The 6466-nt window shown below is 44.4% G+C and overlaps 1 long non-coding RNA gene across 1 annotated transcript; it reads left to right on the top strand.

Moving 5' to 3' along the window:
* Window positions 1–2645: 2645 nt before the first annotated feature.
* Window positions 2646–6379, top strand: LOC134984602 (uncharacterized). Its single transcript, XR_010191762.1, has 3 exons — window positions 2646–3218; window positions 4830–5021; window positions 6268–6379. It is a non-coding gene; the product is annotated as an uncharacterized LOC134984602 (long non-coding RNA).
* The last annotated feature ends 87 nt before the right edge of the window (window positions 6380–6466 follow it).

Below are 6466 nucleotides of genomic sequence, written 5' to 3'. Positions count from 1 at the left end.
TATTATACAGGATGAGCAGCCTGTGGTATCCTGTAATTATTATTATTATTATTATTATTATTATTATTATTATTATTATTATTATTATACAGGGTGAGCAGCCTGTGGTGTCCTGTAATTATTATTATTATTATTATTATACAGGAGTAGCAGCCTGTGGTGTCCTGTTATTATTATACAGATGGAGCAGCCTGTGGTGTCCTGTTATTATTATACAGATGGAGCAGCCTGTGGTGTCCTGTTATTATAATACAGGAGTAGCAGCCTGTGGTGTCTTATTATTATTATTATTATTATTATTATTATTATTATTATTATACAGGATGAGCAGCCTGTGGTATCCTGTTGTTATTATTATTATTATTATTATTATTATTATTATTATTATTATTATACAGGAGTAGCAGCCTGTGGTGTCCTGTTGTTGTTGTTGTTGTTATTATTATTATTATTATTATTATTATTATTATTATTATTATACAGGGTGAGCAGCCTGTGGTGTCCTGTAATTATTATTATTATACAGGGTGAGCAGCCTGTGGTGTCCTGTTATTATTATACAGGGTGAGCAGCCTGTGGTGTCCTGTTATTATTATACAGGGTGAGCGGCCTGTGGTGTCCTGTTATTATTATACAGGGTGAGCAGCCTGCAGTGTCCTGTTATTATTATACAGATGGAGCAGCCTGTGGTGTCCTGTTATTATAGTGTTCCTTCTAGGCTGTCTCAGCAGGGTGCGGCCCCCTGCCCTGTCTCGGTGTACCCTGCAGGACCATAAATCGCCCCCTTGTATACAGAATGCAGCAGTCAGAGTGCAGGTTACAATGTTGTCGTCTACTCCTTGCCCACCTCTGAAATTGGAACACAATTTCTATCCTTAGTGAACTGGATGGCAGAGGAGGCACTGTAATAACACAGCACACTGATAAAGAGGAAAAGAACAGGGAAAGCAGTGAGCATGTTCTGCTTACAGTATTTCCCGAGTAGAACAGACTTATTTTTTTCCTATATATTTTAACCCATTGTTTAATTTTTCTGTTTTATAACACATAGAAGACTGGACATATACAGTATGTTTCTCAGTATAGATGTTAGGGGTCTTATATGTATGTATGTATGTATGGGTATATGATTTACTAAAGGCAAAATGTATGTACAAAAACTATAAACATATGCGCTATGCTTTGTGTGCAAAGTGTCACATCAATAATGTGCCCTTCAAAACAAAAATGTGCCCTCTTCACTGCTCAGCACCCTGCCCTAAAAATATCCTAGAGTGAACACTATATTATAATACAGGGGGAGTAGCCTGTGGTGTCCTTTTACTACTATTATTATTATTATTATTATTATTATTATACAGGAGGAGCAACCTGTGGTGTCCTGTTAATAAAGACATGTTATTATTTTTATACTGGGGTGCAGCCTTTAGTGTCGTTATTATTATTATTATTATTATTATTATTATTATACAGGAGGAGCAACCTGTGGTGTCCTGTTAATAAAGACATGTTATTATTTTTATACTGGGGTGCAGCCTTTAGTGTCGTTATTATTATTATTATTATTATTATTAATTTTATTATATGTAATTGTGGGGATTGAAAATATTGCTCAAATTCTAGGATATATTAAAGCAAGGACCATAATATCCCTGGCATGTGTAACTGATGATAATTAGAGCAGTATGAAGCAAATGTATATCACACTCCTGGAAGTGTCACTGTGACATCACTTATCTATAGTAATAATACAGGGAGGTGAGAAGGTCTGGGATAGTCACTCTGATGTCACATATATATATAGAAATAAGACAGGGACATGACTGCGGAGGTTATGAGGTCTGGGATAGTCACTCTGACGTCACTTATATATATAGAAATAAGACAGGGACATGACTGCGGAGGTGAGGGGATCTGGGAGCGTCACTTTGACATCACTTATATCTGTAGTAATACTGGGACATGACTGGGGAGGTGAGGGGGTCTGGGAGTGTCACTTTAACATCACTTATATATATATATATAGTAATAATACAGGGATATGACTGGGCAGGTGAGGGAATCTGGGAGCATCACTGTGGCATCACTTATATCTATAGTAATAAAGGGACATGACTGGGAAGGTAAGGGGATCTGGGAATGTCACAGTGACATCATTAATATCTATAGTAATAATAGAGGGACATCATTGGGGAGGTGAGGGGGACCTGGGAGTGCCACAGTGACAAGAGAAAGAAAGTAGACTTCATTGTGGGCGCACTCTTGTGAAGAAATAATGAGATATTCTCAAAAAATAAAACGTAACTTTTATTACAAATGATTAAGAAATTATGCAATCTCCTGAGAACAAATAATGTCTGCCACCTTCCCCCTGGCTGTCTCCTGCCGCCTTTGCCCTGCCTGTCTCTTGCCGCCTTTGCCCTGCCTGTCTCTTGCCGCCTTTTCCCTGCCTGTCTCCTGCCACCTCCACCCTGCAGCCCACCTGCCTGTCTCCTGCAACCTTTCCCCTGCCTGTCACCTGCAACTTTTTCCCTGCCTGTCGCCTGCAACCTTTCCCTTGCCTGTCTCCTGCAGCCTGTCTCCTGCCACTTTTCCCCTGCCGGTCTTCTGCCACCCCCTTGCCTGTCTCCTGCCACCTCTGCTACACCATCGGCTGGATCTGTGAATTCTGAGGTTACGGAGACTGTACGCTGCAGCTCCATGAATGAGGCCATGAAATTTCCCTCAGGAGACCCTGTCCCTTCACAACCAATTCTCACCCTTACACCACTTCATGGCTGCAGCCATACTCGTCTGACAACTCAGGACACATAGAGCACATGCTCCGTATGGGTCGTGCACATGAGCGGTGTACCGAACATCAGCTCATTGTGACTCCACCCACAATAGCGCTACACTCTAGATCAGGCCCACTATGCAGTACAGCCTTATGGGGCTGGGTCACAGGAACCTCGCAGACACTGACCAGGACTCTATGGCTGTGGGGAAATAGGAGACTTAATGACCACTCTATTCCATATTTACTATGTTACATGTGCAATATGTTTTATGTATTATATTTATTCCAAGGAACTCCAGCTGTGGGGAACGGACACTTTATTACACATCACACGTTCTGTATTCTCTCTGATTCACCGAGGATGGACAAGGACAGGAGTCACAGGACTGAGAGGATAATAAATATCACCCTGGAGATCATCTACCTGCTGACTGGGGAGGTGAGTGGATCTGGGAGCATCACATTGACCTTATATCTATAGTAATAATACAGGGATATGACTGGGGAGGTGAGGGGATCTGGGAGGATCACTGTGACTACTTATATCTATAGTAATAATACAAGGACATGACTGGGGAGGTGAAGGGATATGGGAGCGCCACAGTGACCTTATATCTATAGTGATAATACAGGGACATGACTGGGAAGGTGAGGGGATCTGGGAGCATCACTGTGGCCTTATATCTATAGTAATAATACAGGGACATGACTGGGGAGGTGAGGAGATCTGGGAGCATCACTGTGACCTTATATCTATAGTAATAATACAGGGACATGACTGGGGAGGTGAGGGGATCTAGGAGTGTCACCGTGACATCACTTATATCTATAGTAATTATACAGGGACATGACTGGGGAGGTGATAGGATCTGGAAGCATCAATGTGACCTTATATCTATAGTAATACAGGGACATGACTGGGGAGGTGAGGGGATCTGAGTGCGTCACTGTGACATCTCTAATATCTATAGTCATAATACAGGGATATGACTGGGGAGGTGAGGGAATCAGAGCATCACAGTGAGGTCACATGTCTATAGTAATACAGGGATGTCACTGGGGAGGTGAGGGGATCTGGGAGCATCACAGTGACATCACGTATACCTATAGTAATAATACAGGGACTTGACTTGGGAGGCGATGGAATCTTGGAGCTTCATAGTGACGTCACTCATCTATAGTAATAATACAGGGACATGACTGGGGAGGTGAGAGGATTTTGAAGCGTTACTGATAAGTAACTTATATCTATAGTAAATACAGGGACTTGACAACGGAGGTGGGGGGATCTGGGAGTGGCGCAGTGATGTCACATATCTATAGCAATAACACAGGGGCATGACTGGGGAGGTAAGGGGATCTGGGATCGTCACAGTGGCATCACATATCTATAGTAAATACAGAGACATGACTGGGGAGGGAAGGGGATCTGGTAGCGACGCAGTGATGTCACATATCTATAGTAATAACACATGGACATGACAGGGGAGGTGATCTGGGAGTGTCACAGTGACATCACTTATATCTATAGTAATAATACAAGGACATGACTGGGGAGGTGAAGGGATCTGGGAGCATCACTTTGACGTCACATATATCTATAGTATTAATACAGGGACATAACTGCGGAGGTGAGGGGTTTGGGAGCGTCACAGTGATGTTACTTTTGTCTATAGTAATAAAACAGGGACATGACTGGGGAAGTGAGTGAATCTGGGAGTGTCACAGTGACATCACTTATATCTTTAGTAATAATTCAGTGACATGACTGGGGAGGTGAATTGATCTGGGATCATCACAGTGACATCACTTACATATATAGTAATAATACAGTGATGTGACTGGGGAGGTGAGGGGGTCTTGGAGCCTCACAGTGACATCACTTATATCTATAGTAATAATACAGGGACACGACTGAGGAGGTTAAGGGATCTTGGAGCTTCATAGTGACGTCACTTATATCTATAGTAATAATACAGGGACATGACTGGGGAGGTGAGGGGATCTGGGAGTGTATATATTGATATTTGATGTCTCCACCTTTACACAGGATTACACAATCGTGAAGAAGACATCCAATGGGTGTGAGACACCCAGCAGCCATCCCCATGTATCAGGAGGACTGAGAAGAACCCAGAGCCCAATCACGGTGCCTCCACCTCACTCACTGACACATGAGAGACACAATGACAAGAAGATCCTGGAACTCACCAACAAGATCATTCAGCTGCTGACTGGAGAGGTGACTGCTGGGAATGGGGCATTATACAGTAACAACGGGGGACGTGTCTGGGTGATGACTGGAGAGGTGACTGCTGGGAAAGGGGCATTATACAGTAACACCAGGGGACGTGTCTGGGTGATGACTGGAGAGGTGACTGCTGGGAATGGGGCATTATACAGTAACACCCTGGTATGTGTCTGGGTGATGACTGGAGAGGTGCCTGCTGGGAATGGGACATTATACAGTAACACCAGGGGATGTGTCTGGGTGATGACTGGAGAGGTGACTGCTGGGAATGGGGCATTATACAGTAACACCAGGGGACGTGTATGGATGATGACTGGAGAGGTGACTTCTGGGAATGGGGCATTATACAGTAACACCAGGTGATGTGTCTGGGTGATGACTGGAGAGATGACTGCTGGGAATGGGACATTATACAGTAACACCAGGGGATGTGTCTGGGTGGTGATTGGAGAGGTGACTGGTGGGAATGGGGTATTATACAGTAACACCAGGGGATGTGTCTGGGTGATGACTGGAGAGGTGACTGCTTGGAATGGGACTTTATACAGTAACACAAGGGGACGTGTCTGGGTGATGACTGGAGAGGTGACTGCTGGGAATGGGACATTATACAGTAACACCGGGGGATGTGTCTGGGTGATGACTGGAGAGGTGACTGCTGGGAATGGGGCATTATACAATAACACCAGGGGATGTGTCTGGGTGATGACTGGAGAGGTGACTGCTGGGAATGGGACATTATACAGTAACACCAGGGAATGTGTCTGGGTAATGACTGGAGAGGTGACTGCTGGGAATGGGACATTATACAGTAACACCAGGGGATGTGTCTGGGTGATGACTGGAGAGGTGACTGCTGGGAATGGGACATTATACAGTAACACCAGGGGACGTGTCTGGGTGATGACTGGAGAGGTGACTGCTGGGAATGGGACATTATACAGTAACACCGGGGGATGTGTCTGGGTGATGACTGGAGAGGTGACTGCTGGGAATGGGACATTATACAGTAACACCAGGGAATGTGTCTGGGTAATGACTGGAGAGGTGACTGCTGGGAATGGGACATTATACAGTAACACCAGGGGACGTGTCTGGGTGATGACTGGAGAGGTGACTGCTGGGAATGGGACATTATACAGTAACACCGGGGGACGTGCCTGGGTGATGACTGTATCACTGTGTGTGTCAGGTTCCTATAAGGTGTCAGGATGTCACTGTCTATGTCTCCATGCAGGAGGGGGAGTATATAGAGGAACACAGGGGTCTGTACAAGGACGTGATGATGGAGAATCACCGGCCCCTCACATCACTGGGTAAGAGGAGACTGTCATCTATTGTACAGGGGAGAGCAGGTATGGGGGCCCCTATATACACACATCACCTGATAATCACATATATACACTGTACTCAGTCACTGTGTGTCTCCTACAGAT

Source organism: Pseudophryne corroboree (assembly GCF_028390025.1).
Source record: "Pseudophryne corroboree isolate aPseCor3 chromosome 3 unlocalized genomic scaffold, aPseCor3.hap2 SUPER_3_unloc_7, whole genome shotgun sequence".
NCBI classification, from domain to species: domain Eukaryota; kingdom Metazoa; phylum Chordata; class Amphibia; order Anura; family Myobatrachidae; genus Pseudophryne; species Pseudophryne corroboree.
This window is presented reverse-complemented; position numbering and strand designations above follow the sequence as displayed.